Source organism: Mirounga leonina, unplaced genomic scaffold, assembly GCF_011800145.1.
Source record: "Mirounga leonina isolate KUSES-001 unplaced genomic scaffold, KU_Mleo_1.0 Mir_53, whole genome shotgun sequence".
Classification (NCBI taxonomy): Eukaryota; Metazoa; Chordata; class Mammalia; order Carnivora; family Phocidae; genus Mirounga; species Mirounga leonina.
Genome location: NW_023270807.1, coordinates 97,667,785 through 97,687,545, shown reverse-complemented (window position 1 = coordinate 97,687,545; position 19,761 = coordinate 97,667,785). Strand labels below are relative to the sequence as shown.

Here is a 19,761-nt window from a genome sequence, read left to right as displayed (position 1 = left end):
TTTCTATTTCTTATGTCATGACAGAAAAGGGACGGCTCAGGCCACTAGCTAAGTGGCATCAGACAAGTCATTTAACACCACAGTTTTCATTTTCACATGTGTAAAATAGGTGTACAGATACCTACCGAAGTAAAGTGTTGTAAGAGTATAAAGTTCCTAGCTCAAAACCTGTCATGTATATTGAAATTAAATGGTCGCTATTCAAATCATTCTCTTGTGTTGTCAATAGCCACTCTTTAGGTGATTTTATTCTGTTCTTGGGACTTAAATGTTATCTCAACGTTGATGACTCCAAAATGTATATGTCTGTTTCCAACCTTTCTCCTGAACCCCCGATGTGCTGCATATGTGCCTCTTTGACATCTCCACTTAGATATTCAAAGGACACTTAAATTTAATGTCCATACTGAATTCTTCACTTTTCATAGTAAACTATACCTTACATCTCCCACAATCTGCCTTTTATATGTTAATGGCATTCCTATCCTCTAGATGTTCAGGCCCACACAAGTAACCTTGTACCACCCTCTCTCTTACTGTCTCCCCACACACACACCAGCCCCCAACACAAATGCACACCTCTATTTCAAGTTCATCAGCAAATCGCATCAGCTCAATCTTTATAATATACTCAGAATTTGACATATTCTCACAACTTCCATTTCTTGTGCCTTATTCCAAGCTAGCACCATTTTTCATCTGGATCATTGGACTATATACCAGACTAATCTCCTCTCATCTATTCTAAAAAGAGTGAACAATTTAAAAGGTAGATCAGTTTATGTCAGTTCTATACTCAGTCACCTCCAGTGGTTTTCCTGTCCCTCTCTAAGTAAAGCCCAAAATCCTTTAGAAAGGCCTAGAAAAGCCCTGCAAGATCTGCTCCCTACTCTCCTTCTGTCCTCTTGTCGTCTCTCTCTCTTGTTGACTCCACCATAGCCACACTTGCTTTCTTTACTCTTCGAGTACACTAAGCACACTTGTGCCTTAGGACTTTGTATTTGCTGTTCCCTCTGCATAAACCAGTGGTCAGCAAACTTTTCCTAAGGGCCAGATAGCAAATATTTTCAGTTTTATGGGCCACATATGGCCTCAGTCACAACTATTCAACCCTGCCAATGTAGTACAGGAGCAGCCATAGACAATATGTTAACCACTGAGCATGGATGTGTTCCAATAAAACTTCATTGGATAGATTTTGGCCCACCCCTGGCCAATACTTCTCTTCCCCCATATTTGATCTTCACATGTGATACATTCCCAAATTTCCTTTGTAGGGGCCCAAGGCAGGCCACTCGAAGATGGGCCACTTTGGTAGGAAGATTATTTTGAGTTGAAAAGCAATCAAACCCCAGCAGATTTAGGAAAAGCTCTTTAGCTCCTTCACAACTGCCTAGATAGAGGACCTGCTCCAGGAGGAGAGTTATCACCATAGATAACTACATAATTCTATGAACTAGGTATGGTCAACAGGGAAGAACCTACCAAGGCTTCTTTGATGAAAGTCTTCTGTGTCCCAGTGTTTCTGTGATCCAGCAAACATTTATTTACCAAACATTTACTCATTCTCATCTTCCTGTGAATTGCTTCCTTCCCATTGAAGTCCCAGATCCCTACCTACTTCTCCTCAGTTCAGAATGACACATATACCTCTTTTTGCCTGACTATCTTTAGAATTTCCATGTCTGTGTGGCTTCCCATATGTACAAAAATAAATTTGATTTGCTTCTATTAATCTGTTTCATGTCCATTTGATTCTTAGTCTAACTAGAAGGACCTTGAAGGGGGTAGGAAATTCTTGCTCCCCAACACCTTCATATCTCTGCCCAGTTGTCACAAATGTCACCTTAACAATGTGGCCTTCTTTGACTTTTTCCCATGAAATAGGAGCAATTTTACCCTTTCTACCCCCACTTCCCCCACACACAGTCAGGCATTTCCCATCCCCACCCCAGGTCCCTTACTTAGCCTTATTTTCTCTATAGCACTGGCCACTGACACTACATTTCCTTGTAAGGGATTTTGTTTTCTTCCCTGCTGTGTCCCTGGGGCATGGAACAGTTACTTGCAATAGAATGAATCAATGGGCTCTGGGCCAGAAGGCAGGAGTCCCTTCTGGCTTCTAGTAAGTCAGTATAACACTTTAGCATTTCACTTAACCACTCACATTATAAACGTCCTTTTCTAAAATGGGAAAAAATAAGGCATGCTGTAGAGATCAAATCGAATGGTAAATTAAAAAAAACAAAAACAAAAACTGTAAAAAGTAATAGAAATAAAAGTTGAGTTTGTTAGTTGTTGTACCCTAATGCCTTTTAAGAAAAGTATAAGAACTCTTCAAGTCAAAGAACTTGGACTTATGCAAAGTTCTAAATGCCCAAAATAATTTCCTCTTCATGGTCATTTTCTCTGCTTCAAACTTTACATATAGAAGGGAAAAAAACTGAAATCATCAGAGATCTTACAAAGATTCAATCTAATTGATTTCCCCTTTCCCAAACATTTCTTAGTAATCTGAGCATCCACTGCAGAGATCAGGCAGAGACCATCATTTGGGTCTCTCTTTTATAATTTAAGAACCAAATATTGAATTTTAATTACTTAAACCTAGAATCATTGACTTTTCTCTTAGTCATTTGATTTGCAACTTATGACTTACATTTATAGGATACCTAAAATGGAAAGGTCATATGCCTGAATATTATTGTCTAGTGTTTATGACTTCTACTTGCTTGTGAATTAATTCCAATATTTGCTCTTATTAATTCTAAAGTGATCAAGTTTCAGAGAAGCATAAAGTCCTATCCAACTGCCAACCCTCATCTTCTCACACAGAAAGACTTAACCTCTCCAGATACAGTGGAATGAGCATTTCTTATACCTGGGCAGAGAATTGCTATTCACCAGGAAAGCAGTTTTAGGGCTCAGAAAACTTGGAATGAAGGATTGGGGCTAACCAAAAAAAATGGAAGCCAAAACAATTCTGGCAGAGTAAAGCCCATTTTGTTTGCTGCCCCTGAGCATGAATTGTTATATCCAATTAGCAAACATAGGATCTGAGATTTTCTTGGCTGCCATACAACTCAGATTGCTGCTTTAGTGGCAGCCAAATAATTATCCAGGAGCATATTTGAGAGAGGAACAGAGATCCTCAAAAGAGCATATTTGAGACATTATTGTTACAGCAGGCACAAAGTTCACAGTGTGCAAGAAATGAAACTTTCTTCATCTTGAAAGACTAAATTATTTTCTGACTTGAAACTCACCTTCAATTTTTTTTTTAACCTGTTGTAGAAAATTGATCTTATCACATTAGGTAAGCCAAAGTTGTTGTTGTTGTTGTTGTTAAGCCATTTCAGGTTTTAAACTCAGCCCTTTCAAGATGTTTGCTTTCTGTCCCCTCTTACATTGCTGTCATGGTGGCAAACTGTGTATGGACTTCTCACTCCTCTCTCCTTGGTGTGACTTGCCACATCCTCCACCCAGGTAGTAAATCACAATCCATCAAAATGTAAAAAGATAGTTTGGGGAAGCCAATTTGACTTCCTGCAGGAGACAGCCAAGATATAGCAGTGGACTCAACAGATTTCTAGCGCCGATGCCATATCCAGGCCCATGCCATATCCTTCCAATATGAAACCCCTTTGTCCAGTTCTAAGACCCAAACTAGGGGAAGGGGCCTCTCTGCAGTCCTCTCCAGTCTACTGTCTAGCTACATTTGCAGTTTACTGTCTGCACCAACTGAATGGGGGTGGGGGTGGGGGGAGGCGGTGCTTTCTTTCCTGAGCAGCTTGCAGTTTCCCTGGACCTCCCCTAGAGCAAAGGCGCGGGTTCTCTACTTGTGGATCATCAGACTTAAAGGGAACAAAGGGAGAAAGAAGATACTTGAAGAGATAACCATGTTTGTGGGGTGCCCATCCTCAACTCTCCATTCCGCCTGAGGAAAGGCACAAGGCATAGGGCTCCCCATACTTATATCTAACCCTTCCACTCCTTTCTTCTGCCTTCCCTTCTCATATCTCTATGGGGAGGGCACAGAGAGCAGACAGAATTCCTTTTCTTTTTTTCCTCTGACCACTTTTGTCTGCCTCTTAAAACTTTCTATTTAAAATTTAGGCTCACATTGAGATGTCTCACTTGATTGCCAGCAAAGTTTTTGTAATCTCCCAATGGGGCAAACAGGGGTACATTTCTCTGAGCCTAAACGCAAGCGGAGAGTTGGGGGGAGGGGTTGGAGGGGTGGATGATGAGTGAGAAAAAAATCATGCTGATAAATATCTGAGTTTTCTTATCCTGCCATATTCATTATTTCCACATCCTTGTAATATCATTATTACTATTTTGGTGTAAGTTTTTACAGACGCCAGGAAGAAGGAAGTCATCAATTTTGTTTTACAATATTATCATAAAAATCCTAAGAGTTACCCACATTCAGCATAGTTTTCTCCTGCATACTTTGAAAAGTGTCACTCTGTTTTTTTCCCTTTAGGAGGAAAAATATTGAGATCCAGATTATCCAAAGTCATGGATTCAAGGTCAGGTAAGGGCTGCTGTCAGCTATGTAACATCCATTCCTTTTCCGTAACAGACCAAGACCCTCTGAGATAAATAATGAAAGATTCCGCCTTCATTGACAGTGTGGTCACTTCTGCCTGAGAGCCCAACTCCTCCACATAGTAACTCTCAAACAATGCTCCCCTGGAGAATTTAACTCATTCACCTCGCTAGGCCTTCATCATTCCCCTTTCATTGTACCTAGGCTAGGGGTAGGTAGGAATAAGTCTCAGAATTTATGAAAGTGAGCATTATTTCTTTTTATCCACTTTTCAATTTCTGTCTCCCATTGCATTTTTAAAAAGCTATCGTTGGAAGTATTGTTTTAAAACAGTGTCAAATTTTTCCATTAGTGTGTAACCTTATGAAGATGATCAGAATTTAGGGATACAAATTATCAATGAGAATTTCAAGATTCTCAATCCAATTTATAAGGTGCATCAATAGCAAATATTCTGTTAATTCACCTTGACTTTGTCTTTCCTCCTAGGTTTAGTAAACCATTCTCCAGGGGTCAGTTACCTTTTTCTCAGATTTTCATTGTATTTCACTGGTCAAAGTTTTTAGTTGATTTTCTACCCAAGTACTGGAATAAATACCATTCCTCCTAATATCTTATTGTCTCTGCCTTTATGATTTTCCTTTGTTGGAACTGATATTTTACTTATTGTTTGATGACTGACTCTTCTAAGTCAGTAGTTTTGAAAATGTTCCTTTTTCTCTTGACTGGTCACCATCCAAACAACTAGAAAACTCAACTGACCATAAGAGTCCTAAGGTTCAGCATCATATCTGTCGGCTGGCTGTAGTGGTTATAGGGATGTTTTTGTGAGTGCCTAATGCTGATGTCCCCATTATCAATAATTTCATAATTAATTATTTCTTGGAATGTTTATATAGAGAGGTATTTATTAAAAGTGGTAGAAAAAGGAATATATATACATATATATATTCACTCTAGTTACACCCTTTTGTATTGTAGCCTCTTTTAATGAATCTACTCTAAGTGCCAGCACAGCAAACCCAAATTCTGTTAGGCTGGTTTCCTCCCGGCTGTCACGTCCCACCCTCACTGGCTCCATTCCTCTGTCCTATTTCCCTCTGGATCTTGGCTCAGGCATTTGTTCTGCCCCCAATGGATACATTGCATGATTCTCTACTGTTACCCCAGCTCTGGCCTTACATTCCCTTTGGTACAACTTGCCATATTTTTCTACCAACTCCAGCTATCAGCGCTGTAAGTAGGAGACCCAGACCTGCCACCTTTGCTTCCCCTACTCGCCATCGTACCATACCAAACCTCAGAGACACCGTTGCAGCTGAGTTCCCCTTGACATGATGGTGAGAAGGAAGATTGACCTATGATCGCTCTATAGAGTAAACTGCAGTTAACCAGAATAACCAGTACATCTAAACTCCTGCAAGATTTATGTATTGGGATCAGAAAATAAACTCTCTCTTACCACAATATAGATTTATTAAGCTGGTCTTTGGCATTATCCCCAGTTAGATTGTATTTGAGTCCAAATTCACACTCATCCTTTGCCTAAGGCTATGCAAGGGTAGATTTCCATGATGGTTGATGGGCAGGGTTGGCTGAAAAATTCTATTGATTTAGGACTTGATGACCTTGGTGTATAAGTTGAAGTGAGAGTTCAGGAATTCAGTCTTGCTTCAGGCTCAAAACCACCTTCTCTTTCTGTCATCTAACTGCCTTTCTAGTTAAGAATTTCAAAAGCTTAGCATAACTGAATTCTAAGCTGATGCCAAGATACCTTGTTATGTCAACAAGACAAAAGATCAAAAAAAGGAAGAGTAATGTTCAGTGACTGAACCTGAAAATAATACAGCCAATATCATTCATTTGTATAGCATTTTACATATTTGAAAACGTATTATCTGTTTAATATTCACAACAATACCTACATATCATTGCCCTTAGTTTAGGATTGAGGGAATAAAGCTCAAGGAAGAAGAGTGGCTTGAAAAGTCACACACCAAATAAATGGCAGAACAAAGGTGAATATTCAGCCCCTTGGATCCTCTGTCTGTGCAGAATCTTTTCTTCTGCACCACACTGCCTTTGTGAATAGCCCGAGTTATAAAATGACAAAACACAGAATTATGAGAACATGTTTTGTCTGGGCTTTACTTTAAAAATTGGTCCCGATCCTCTACCAGATTTTCCCCATTCCCTTCAATATCCTTTTTCCTGTGGAGTCTTCTTCTAGGCCAACTCTAACTCAGCTGTAAAATTTCCTTATTCTCCATCTGCCAAGTTTTCCTCTCCTCCTTAAAATATTTTTACAATCCAGTTAATATGACTAGCCTATAGTACACTCTTAAAATCTTTTTGAATATCTGAATTATGGAACTGGTTTCTTTAGACTGTGTCCTGTTTCCTGTTAATACTCAAAACACATTAAATAATCTTTCCTGGAAATTTTCAGGGTCTGAAACTGTAGATAGTGCTGACTTTTTCCATCATGGAAGGTACCTCCTCACAGACACTTGTGGGGTTTAGATAACTGGCACATGAAAAACACTTAAGAACAATGCCTTACACATAATATGTGCTCAGTAATAATTGTTTTGTTATTGCTATTATTTTCATTATTATTTGGCACACAGTGGAGTATGAGAAATGAATCCCTCTCAGGTCAGACTGAGGAAGACTTAAAAATGTACTCAATTCTAAATGGGGATTGATGTTGTCCTTCTGATTTCTACATTAAAAAATTTTAATCAGGGGCGCCTGGTGGCTCAGTCATTAAGCGTCTGCTTTGGCTCAGGTCATGATCCCAGCGTTCTGGGATCGAGCCCCGCATCAGGTTCCCTTCTCGGTGGGAAGCCTGCTTCTCCCTCTCCCACTCCCCCTTGTTGTGTTTCCTCTCTCGCTGTGTCTCTCTCTGTCAAATAAATAAATAAAATCTTTTAAAAAAATTTAAATCACTGCCTTTTTGGGGGTATTGTTTTAAAATAAACATCATAATTAAATTTACAAGTATTAAAAGAAGTCTAGCCTGGGAAATTTCTGTTTATAAATTGTAGTTTGCAAAACCTGTTCTGCACTCAGTTACCTGTGGTAACGGTGGTTTGGTTGCAGTTAAAAAAGTGCTCATTGCACCAACATTTTGTGGCAGAAATACTGTAGTATTGCAAATGTTCTGGATTCCTTTTAGTCTCTTTTTATTTTTTAAACACTCAGGATATTTGGATGGAAATAATTTCCTTGCTGTTTAGGAGTTCCTCTTCCCATGCAGTTTATTTCTCTCACCTGAAATAGAAACCTATTTTTAATTCCTAAAATATGCTTGCTTAAGCACATTGTCATGATACTTGAAAATTGGAAACTTACAACAGTAGGAATAACAACACTCAACTTAAGGCTGGGAAGAATGCATAATAAAACTATGATCAAAATTCACTTCTGGGGCGCCTGGGTGGCTCAGTTGGTTAAGCGACTGCCTTCGGCTCAGGTCATGATCCTGGAGTCCCGGGATCGAGTCCCGCATCGGGCTCCCTGCTTGGCAGGGAGTCTGCTTCTCCCTCTGACCCTAACCCCTCTCCTGTGCTCTCTCTCTGTCTCATTCTCTCTCTCAAATAAATAAATAAAATCTTAAAAAAAATTCACTTCTATCTAATAAGCCAGGATAGGGGATGGTTTTGCACCTGCTCCTAACGTGGTGCAATGTAGTGGTTGCTGTTGCTGAGTGCACACATTATGGCAGGAGGAGTAACCAAATGGCTTCCCAGAGAAAGTTTCATCTGTGATCTCGACTCCCTACCTCCAAGATCCAGTGTATTATCTCTCCCCAAGAAAACAGATGCAGTTCTATCACCAAATTATCCCACTCCTTTCTACAAATCATTCCAGGCTATTTCTTCCCTGTAGAAACTTCTGCTATCCCCAGAAATCCAAGCTCATCATTCTACACACAGCTAAAATATTGTGTACAGTGAAGGTTTCCTTGATGGTTTAAAAGGGAGGTGACTGTTTTTCTGTATTTTTGCCTCCCTGTGCAACTCTCTGAGCTCACCTTCCTCAAACTACATACTTCGGTATTTATATATTTGTCCATGTTGAGTCATGTTAAGCCTGAGCGTGGTTGTTTATGTCTGTTTGCCATTTGATATTTGAACTTCTGTTCTCTAAAATCTCTTGGACGATAGAGAGACATTAATGACTTTTATGGAATGCCTATCAGACAGATTTATCCAGTCATATTATTAATAAATTTTTTTGATACTAGTATAGAAAGATAGCTAATGCTTTATTTTTCTTAACTGGATGTTTTTAGTTGAATGCATGCATATTCAACTTCATTCATGTTCTTCGCATGCATGAAGACAGCAGCTAAGCGCCCTCCTGATCGGATAAGACACCTGCTCTGTCCTGCCAGGATTCTCCAGAAAAGCAGCCTGACAGCAAAGGGATGATGCCTTAAAGAGAGAAAACTCTGCTCACCTAAGTTCAGGGCCAGCATCAGTCCTTCCCTGCCCTGTGGGGGAAGTCTGATGCCGAGCTGACAGGCACACTTCCCTCCACAGGGTGAATGGTCCTTTGATGTGTGTCCACATAACAAATATAGGGGAGCTATAGATCCTGAAAGGATCTTTCTGTGTCAGTGAAAAAGAAACGATCTGAACATCCAGCTGTCGTCTTACCGTTTCCACATGGATGCCCAACACAGGCACCTCCCAATTCAACATGTCTTACACGAAGCTTCTCATCTCTTCCTTGGAACGTGATCCCTTTCTTACATTTTCTCTTTCAGAAAGATTTCATCCAGCAACCAAGCCCTGTGCCTGGGCAGTCACTGGAGAATTTTTCTTCTCTCTCACCACCATGTTCGGTTAGACACCAGCTCCCAGGATTCCACCTTCTCAATAGCTCTTGGTCTCTTACCTCCTCCCCCTTCACTGCCCCCACCCCAATCCCACCCCTGACCCTAGTTTGGGCCCTCATTGTTTTCACTTAGATTCTTGCAATATTGAGTTCACTGTTCTCCTGTCTTTAATATAGAGTCTGTCCTTGTTACCCAAGGATTATTTTTTTTCAAATAAAGAAATCTGATCATGTCATGTCCTTATTCAAAGCACTTCAGGTCTCTTCACTCCCTGCTCCAGTAGAAAACTGTTACTCTCTGTATCCTCCCCATGGGATCTCTGCCTAATTATCCGGCTTATCTTTTGTCACTACTCACCTTGGGCTTTACTCTCCAGACACATGGAACGCTATCTTCTCTTTTGTAATCTTGCTTTTGCTCATGTTTAGAACAAGCTCTCCTTCTTTGCATCCCATTAGTCTCAAGTACTGTGTCATCTGACCTATGAAAGCTCCATCACTCCCACAGAGAAACTGGGTGCCTGGTCACTTATGCCCCCAGGACCCACCCCTTTTCGTTTTGTAATTTTTTATAGGACTGCCAAGCAACTCCAAGTTGTATAATTCATTTCCTAGTTTACGATGAGGATGGCCCCCCCTGGGGTTAAGGCAGTACACAGCATGCATGTCAGTAGGGAGGTGAGGTGCCCTACTTGTTTGCATGTCTGCCTCTCCGCTAGCCTACAGTCTCTTAAAGGGCACGGATTTGCCTTTAATTGTTTTTATCTCCAGTAGTTAGTACCACTGCCCAACCAGGTGTTTTGTAAATGCATACTATTTATTATCTATCTATCTTATCTATTTATCGACCTATCATCTATCGTCTATCATTTATCTATGTTTCCACACACATACACCCACACACACACCCACACACTTTCCTAAAAAAATTAATTTTCCCACCTCCTAGGGAATACAAGCATAAAATGTGGGGGCACATACAGGAGTCCCCTCCTTATCCTCAGGGTATATGTTCCAAGACTCCCAGTGGATGCCTGAAACCACAACATGCTTTTTTCTGATACATCCATATCTATGATAAAATTTAATTTGTAAATTAGGCACAGTAAGAAAGTAACAATAACTACTATGTAATAATGCAATAGAACAATTATAACAATGTACTGTCATAAAAGTTATGTGAATGTGGTCTCTCTCTCAAAATATCTTATGGTACTATCCTTACCCTTCTTGTGATAGTGTGAGGATGAGAGGAGACTCCTGTATTAAAATTTAAACTCAATTAAATCAACTTGGATTAAATAAATTTAAATTAAATTAATCCAATTAAATCTCCTTCAAGGGTCTCATAGCTTAAAGTTGGAATGATTAGAGAATTGTGCTAGATTTTAAAGAAAATTCCATTTTCATTTCTTTTTTATTTTATTTTTTACTTAATGAACTTTATTTTTTAGAACAATTTTAGGTTCACAGCAAAATTGAGAGGGAAGTACAGAGAGTTCCAGTATACCCAGCTTCTACACACACACACACACACACACACACACAACTTCCCCTTTTATTGACTTTAGAGTGGTACATTTGTTACAACATCATTATGCCCCAGAGTCCATAGTTTACATTAAGGGTTCCCTCTGGGTGTTGTTCATTGTGTGGGTTTTGACAAATGCATACTGACATGTATCTGCCATTATCGTACTGTACAGAATGGTTTCCATGCGCTGTTTTTATTTCTTTTTAATTTCTATATTCAAAGACTTATTACTTTTGATTTTTTTCCCTGAATGTTTTTATTTTTATTTTTTAAAGGTTTGTTTATTTATTTATTTATTTGAGAAAGAGAGGGAGGGTTGTGGGGCAGGGGCAGAGGGAGAGGGAGAAAGAATCTTAGGTAGACTCGGCGCTGAGCAGGGAGCCTGTCGCAGGCATGGATCCCAGCACCTTGAGATCACGACCTGAACCGAAACCGAGTCTGTCACTCAACCAACAGCACCACCTGGGAGCCCCTTCCCTGATTATTTTTATGAACCATGAACGCATTATACTTTTCCTAAAAAAAATTTTTTTTTTTTTTTTGTCATCCCTTACTAGAAGATGGCACCAGGAGCGCATTGGCAACCTGTGTGAATGTGATTGTGAGATAGGCAATTCCCCCATATTGTTCACTCTCTTTTTATCAGGGCCTCACCGTATCTCTTCTTTATAGAGCCTACTACTGGTGGGACTCTATTTACTTCATGGTTTTTTGATGAATATAGGCAAAAGGAAGCACCCAGTTTACCAGATTTCTTTCTACTTTCTTTCTTATTTTCCTTCTTATCTTTTCAAAGGCTGCATTTAATCTTCTTTTAAATGCTGCTTATTGGCCTTTTTAAATTTAAATTATAAAAGTGATTAAAACTAATATTAGAAAGTTTTGAAAATAAAGATAAGATATACAAATGTAAACCTAAGTCACCTGCAATACTCATTGATAAACATGTTAGAATTTTGATTTACATCCTTCTGTCTTTTTCCTACATATATATGTATATATAGACATATATACTAAGTATATTATATAGGTATATATATTTGAACCATACTGTCTAAATAATTTTGTATTCTGCTCTTTTTTTATGGAACATTATATGGTATTCATTTTCATATAGTCATTAATGATTTATACGGTTGTATACTTTACTAAGTTATACTATTGTATCTACCATGAATTATTTAACCAATTAGTGGATATTTAAAGCTTATATATATATATATATATATTTGCCAGAATGAATACATTCTTTAACATAAATTTTGATTTGAAATGTTCATTATTTCTTAAAGGTAGATTTCTAGAAAAGCATTCCTGGGTGTGAGGATAGCCACACTGACTCTATATATTCTTTTTTTTTTTTAAATCTACCATGCCTGAGCAAATTCTCTCTTGAGAATGTTCACAGTCTTAAGGGTCTCTATGTCATTCACACAGCAGTAGAAAGGTGATAGGGGAAAAGGCACTATCTTTGGTGGCTATAGGGTTTGAGTCCTAGCTCAAATTCTTACAGGCTGTGTGAACTTGAAGAATTATTCAACATCTCTTTGCTTTAGTGTCTTTATTTGTAAAATTGGGATAATAGTATTTGTAATGCTCTTGTTAGGGATACAAATATACTAAATATATAAATGGTATCTTTTTAAATTAAGCTAGTGACTGGTGGAGTTGAATTATAACTCTAAGTCTGGAGCGATCTGCTGAGAATTCTCTTTTTAGCACTCGCTGTTAGCTATGGCAGATTTATCCTAAGGATGAAACTGCCCAAGATGTTGTGACATTTTGGCATATTTTTAGCTTATTTGAGATCACACTTAGCATCCTCAAACATCTTTTAGATCTAGTGTTATGCTTTCCTTACTCTCGGAAGTTCCATTATTGAAACTGACCTTCCAGATGACTGTGGATGAGGAGAGGATCTCCGCGGTGTGTATTAAAACATAAGTTACCTCAAACAAGAGCACAGCATTAATGTAAACAAAAGACTTTCCTTTTCCTTTTTTTTTTTTTTTTTTGGTACACAGCAGATGGAAGCTCTTAGGTTAGTGGATTAAGAATGTATCCTCTTGCATTAGAAGTATTTACTAGATTCTTGAAATTATCTATTGCTAACTACCGGGGGCGGATTTGAAAGTTTTTCTTTTTAGCTTCAAATTTTGACGCAATTCCTTACTTCCCTAAAAGTTGCAAGAAATATTGCAAATAACTCTATTCTATCTCTACCAAGCAATTCTTAACATTTTGCCCCATTTAGTGTCGCATTTGTTCTTTCTTCTCTCTCTCTGTCTCCTTTTTATGCACAAATACTTCAATATGTATTTCCTAAGGACTATCTCTTACATAACCAAAGTATTTTTATCAAACTCAGGAAATGTAACATTGGCACAATATTATTATCTGATTCATAGTTCTTCTCCAAGTTTCACAAATTGTTCCAATAATAGATTATATAGCTTGCTTTCTTGTCCAGGATACAACTCAGGATCACAGGTTGTATTAATTGTCATGTTTCTTTAGTTTCCTTTCATCTAAAAACAGTTCTTCACACTTTCTTTTCTTTTCATGATCTTGACATTTTGGAGGGGTAAAGCCAGGAACTTTGCAGAATCTCTTTCAGTTTGGATTTCTTTGATGTTTCCTCACAATGAGCTTTCGTTTGTGTATTTTTGATTGTAGTAACATTAAAGTAATGCCGTGCCCTTGGCATATCATATCAGGAAGCACATAATGTCGATTTGCCTCATTATTACCAATGTTGACCTTGATAACTTAAAGAAATTTGTGTTTGTTAGGTTAATCTACTATAAAGTTACTGATTTTCCCCCCTTTAAAATTTTTAAGTACTTTCATTTTTCTTTTGTTTTAACCTTTCTAGAAATTATGTACAATTTCCTTCTGAGATATGCATGCAACAAACAAATTAGATTGTATTTCAAATATAACCCCTGAAAATAAGAAAAAAAATTATTTTTGTTCTGTTAACATTTGCACAGTAAATATATATATAGCATAGTGTTAAGTATTTTAGCCAAATGAATATTTTCTGACAGTAACATGTAAAATAAAATATATATGCACAAATACATATGTATATGTATACAATATTATATATACACATATATTTTGATCCTTCTCCTGGGTTAAGACAAAAGTTGCTAAGATTTAAATGATCTATTTTCGACATATGAACCTTTTTTTCCATCATATTAGGGAGAATATTTTATTTTAAATTTTTATTTGGGTTTCTTCTTTTTTATTGAAGTATAATTGACATGCAGTATCCAATTTAGTTTCAGGTATATATCAAGGTGATTTGATATTTTTAAACATTAGGAAGTGATCCCCAGGATAGTTTTTCCCTCTTTGTAATTAATAAGTGATTTCTGGTGATTACTCTGAAATCATGTAAATTTTTTGTTCAACAAAATTTCATCCACTAATTTTAGTATTCATTAAGCTGGATCTTGTCTTTTTTGAGATGTTTCTATTTTAGCACTTTCTTACTTTCTGGAACAACAAAACAGTTCTAGCCTCATTTTATAGTTTGCCTGTCCCAACTCTGGGCTCAACTACTTCTCTAAGGATCCCTGGTCTTTTCAGTGAAAAATGGTATTTAGAAATAAAGATCTGGGTGTTACGTGTGCTGATTGCTCTTTTGGTGTCTTTCCTTTTAGGCTCACCTATTTGACAGACCTAAGAAATGTATACACACACACACACACACATGGGTATATATGTGTAATTCTGTAAAATTTTGGTAATTTTTGTACAATTGTAAAGTTGTACAAAAACAATTTTTCTGTAAAATTATATATGTAATATATGTGTGCTATATAATTAAATGTTATATGTAATATACATATTATATTATAAATATAATGAGTTCATACTGATATCTCCAATTCCAACTCAATACCACAAGGGTCACAAAATATTTAAAAGGTAGAATAGATAGGACTTGATATGAATTGGATGTGGGGGAAAGGGAGAGGAGGAACTCATGGGTGACCATAAGTTGTAAATGCTAATATAGCATTCCCAAGAGTTCAGTATAAAATGTTTTTGTGTACCAACATTTTTTGTTGTGTGTGCCAAGCCTACTAATATAACCTAAGATTGCGTTACTTTTTTAGCAGCTGTATGACAGTGTTCCTGAACATTGATCTAGTGGTCAAATAAAAGTTCAAGTATTCATATTAACTGTTGTTGAGCAAAGCTACCTCTTTTCTCATGAATTTAGTTTTTTGAAGCATTACTGTGTATATCCCTGTAAAATTTTATCTTGTTAATACTAGACCATTATTCATTCCCTTCAAACTCTTTTAACCCTGGTTTATTTATACTAATTGTCTCTACAAGTTATCTGTTATACAAAGTTTTATAATATGCCTTCTATGTGCTTTGGCTGATCTCCACAGATAAAGCAGAAGGTCGGGACTAGAGCGTGCTGTTGGTGGTGGGGGAACACTGGAATTGTAACTGGAAATGGGGTCATTTCCTACCACAGTATTTTATGTTATGAAGTAGACAATCATGAGTCAGATTATCAAATGCTTAAAAAAAAGCAGCGGGTGAGGGGAGGCAAGATAAGAAGTGTAACTCAAGATATACAAAAAGACAAGGAAATCTCCCTGATGGCGCTGATGTAGCCTGAAAAGGATCTATAAATATGTCAGTTTCATTCTTGGCCTTCTTTACTTTTCACTTTAAACATTCTCCCTAGGTAATCTAATCCACTTCCATGACTCTAAACTCTCCAACGACTATCCTTAACTTTTTCTTCTTCCTTAATAATAGAATTTTAAATGTTTTATGTCAGTTAAGCTAGGGATTGCATTTCCTAGCCCCACCATAGTGGGTATGGACACATGGTAGTTCTAGCATTAGAAGTGATACATGCAACTTCCTCCTCACTTGCCTAAGAGGAAATGTCTGGCCTCAAACTTCCACTCTTTTTTTTCTGAGGGAGAGCTACCCACCAACCTGAAATACCTATTCTGGAATTTTACATAAGTAAGAAATGCAATTACATTTTTTTTGTGTGTGTCTCTCTTGAGCACCCTACTCATTTATTGAACTGCTCACTAGATGATATTTCTACTTCTGTATCTCACAGATGCCTCAAATCCAACCTGTTTCTCTTCAACTTTGCTTCTCCTTTCAGGAATGATTGCCTTCTCAGATGACCAATACAGAAAATTGGGAGTTGTTATTGGCCACTTCCTTCCCTTTTTGCCCATATCCAACCTGAACCGCAACTTCTTGATTCTGACACCCTCACTGTTGTCTTTCCTCTTCTCTGCTTCAGATGAAGTCCCAGTCCATCTCAGACAGAATTAATGCAATCATCTAAGAACTGGTTTTTCTGTTTCTAATCTTGCTTACCTCAAAGTCATCCTTGCCTTTGTTTCTATTACTTACAAGCTCAATGATCTCATTTGAAAAATAGAGATACTAACAGTGTCTACTTTACTAAATTTTTGTGAGAATTAGTTGAGATAACGCGTGCCAAGTATTGTCTATGGTTCCCGAAAGAGAGCAGTACTCAAAAATATGTTGCTAATACTATTATTAGCATTTTCATATCAAAACTCTTCTTAAAATTCCTTAAAGGATTATAATTTCCTCTAGGATAAAAGCACATTCCTCAGTGAGCCTAATTAATACCCCATAATCTGATCCCTAATCAAACTCTCCAGATTTATTTGTTGTTGTTCTTTCCTTCAAACCCTGTGCTTCATTCACATTGAAAAACCTACAGTTCCCTCAAGAGGTCAAACTCTTTTATACCTCTTATCTTTGTACATGTTGATTCCATTCCTTTAAATACTCTACCTCATTGTCTCTCCCTAACTCTTATTCATTTATCCTTCAAACCTCAACTCATATTACCTCCTCTAGGAACTTTCCATGATGCTTTCTGGTCTAGTCTAAGTGCACAGTCTGTGTGTATCTATAACACCTGACTAAGCCAACTAGGATAATAGTTTAATAATAAACTAGGGTGTTTTCCTGGCCCACTCTCTTTTCTTGGTGGGCTTTCCATCCTGACTTGTTAGGCTTTAGTGGCATCATTTATATATGAGTCTTCACCTTATTTATCATATCTGATTGAAACATGCCTCCAAATTGGGCTGAGTCAGTTTGTTTTATGTATTGAAAATTTGAATTAAGAGACAAAACTATGGCTGGTTAATATGGATGCTAGACTTGCAAAGCATGAAAACTTAGGACCAGAGTCCATGCCTTACCTCAGAAAGGAAAAAAAAGAAGACCATTCAGACACAAAACCAAAGACAGAATTTGGAAAAATGGGGATAATGAATAAGCAGAGAAAGTGGGTCTTCAGAGAGGAGAATAGAATTGATGATTGGAAAGAAATGGAAAGGAGACTATTCAATCCAACTGAGCAAGAGAGCAGCTGTCTTGTGAATTAGAGCTTGGATTCACTCATTCAAAAATTTCAGTAAATTACATTTACAGAAAATCTCTGTAAATGACAGAAAAAAAGAACCATGTTCCCATAATACTTTGACTTGCCTTTTAACTGTAGAAATTTAGAATAAATAATAAAAACTCAAATGGCACTGATTAATAAAATAACTCCACAGCAATTCTGATGCTGGTCTGTCTTTTATACATATTCATCTTGAAATATTTAAGATAGCTGAAATTGATATCATTTTTGACTGAGGCTAAGATCTTCTTATAGTTATTCAGTCCAGAATGGGAACGTCCAAAAACTAGTTGTCATACACAAATAATTTTTTTTTCACAGCTAGCATAGAATAATGAAAGCAAGTAGTTGCAAAGATATTCTGTGTTTCAAATGTTGTTATTAGACAAATTATAAATTAAAGAATTTGTCTTCTGAAGGTCAGTCTTACACATTTTTTGAGGATGAAGCCCAATTTTCCAGGGAATTTTTTTTAAATTTTATTTTATTATGTTATGTTAATCACCATACATTACATCATTTGTTTTTCATGTAGTGTTCCATGATTCATTGTTTGCATATAACACCCAGTGCTCCATTCAATACGTGCCCCCCTTAATACCCATCACCAGGCCAACCCATCCCTCCAACCCCTCCCCTCTAGAACCCTCAGTTTGTTTCTCAGAGTCCACAGTCTCTCATGGTTCGTCTCCCCCTCTGATTTCCCCCCCTTCATTTTTCCCTTCCTACTATCTTCTCTCTCTTTTTTTTTACCATATAATGTATTATTTGTTTCAGAAGTACAGGTCCAGGGAATATTTTTGTGATTGTTTATGACATGGTTTGGAACTTATTACATCTTTGTTTTGAATCTCCATATCTTTTTCCTTTCAGTTCAGTTTTGTATCCCACATAGAGTTGTTTATTTCTGGAAAAAATGAATATATTCATAAAAGTCGTGAGCTATAAAGACTTGAATGACCAGAAAGTTAAGTGTTATTTGAGGGACATTCTACTAGAAAAACACTGAGTGAGTCATCAGAAGGCCAAAGTTCTAAGACGAAACTCTGCCATTATTTAACTACATAGTCTTGGGTAAATCAGTTGACTGGAGTTCTCCTCCCTTCAATTATCTCGTCTCTAAGGCAAAGATCATAATCTCTTTCCTGCTTACTTTGGAGTTGTAATAATCAAATGTTCACTTTGAAAATGTTAAGGGTTTATATACAACAAGGCCTTATTAATATTCTACAGTAGAATATTGACTAGGATTGACTGGAAATATTTCTCAGTCCAGAGTAACCACTAGTAGCCACTAGTTTTGTTTACATAAGAAAGGATGCTTCCCATTCCCAGAAAGATACAAATATCTACATTTGGAACCTAAGAGAGACATATGAAATTATTTGTCTACAATATGGTAGCATATTTCTATGCATATGCACCTAGGAAATATTTTTAACAAAAGAAAAAGAATTGCAACTAAATGTAAAAGAATAGTAAATCAAAATATTTACCAAAATAAAAAAAAAGATACTTACAAATATATGCTAAAGTTATTAAAAGCACAGGCCCTAAGTTTCTCAACTGTAAAATGGGATTTAATAATTATACAAGCAAACAGAATTGTAAAGAAGTTAGCACGACTCCTGGCACCAAATAAGGACCCAAAGAACGTGAAATGTAGAAGTAAATGTTAGCTCTGATCTTTAGCTCAGCATGGACTTTGGAGAAAGAGATTACTGATAAGAAGTGTGAAGCTGACCAGGTGTAAAACTGTGGTCCCAGGTGTAGCATTTCACAGCAGGTCATCTCTGCATTCCTAGGACAGTTGAGGTATGAAAGGATCTGCTTCCTTGCATTTGTCTCATGGGGGTCGGTTATTGTTGGTCATTAATTTCTGTCAAATATCAGCCAATCAGATGGCATTTCTCTGCCTGTTTTTTCTCTACAAAATTTTAGATACAAGATTTTTTTTTTTAAGATTTTATTTATTTATTTGACAGAGAGAGACACAGCGAGAGAGGGAACACAAGCAGGGGGAGTGGGAGAGGGAGAAGCAGGCCTCCCGCCGAGCAGGGAGCCCGATGCGGGGCTCGATCCCAGGACCCTGGGATCATGACCTGAGCCGAAGGCAGACGCTTAATGACTGAGCCACCCAGGCGCCCCTAGATACAAGATTTTTAACCAGTGTTTTGATGAATCATTGTAGAACCAATCTAGTACAAATTTAGGAAACATTTAACCAGCCCTACATAGTCTATTTAAAGTCTTTCCACAAATATTTGCCTAAAGCTATCATTGAAACCTAACCTGTGTCCTAATATGATGAAGAATGAAATGTATGACCATATCGATCTAGTTTTACATGACAATGGACAAGAAGTG

The 19,761-nt window shown here is 37.3% G+C and overlaps 1 long non-coding RNA gene across 2 annotated transcripts in view; it reads left to right on the top strand.

Annotated features, from left to right (window-relative positions):
• The window catches only part of LOC118001018, a 215,746-nt gene that overhangs the window by 8,577 nt on the left and 187,408 nt on the right, over positions 1-19,761 (top strand). For both annotated transcript variants that reach the window (XR_004676607.1, XR_004676608.1), the window contains exon 2: positions 4,490-4,540. This is a non-coding gene — a long non-coding RNA (uncharacterized LOC118001018). The remainder of the gene's footprint in view (positions 1-4,489; positions 4,541-19,761) is intronic.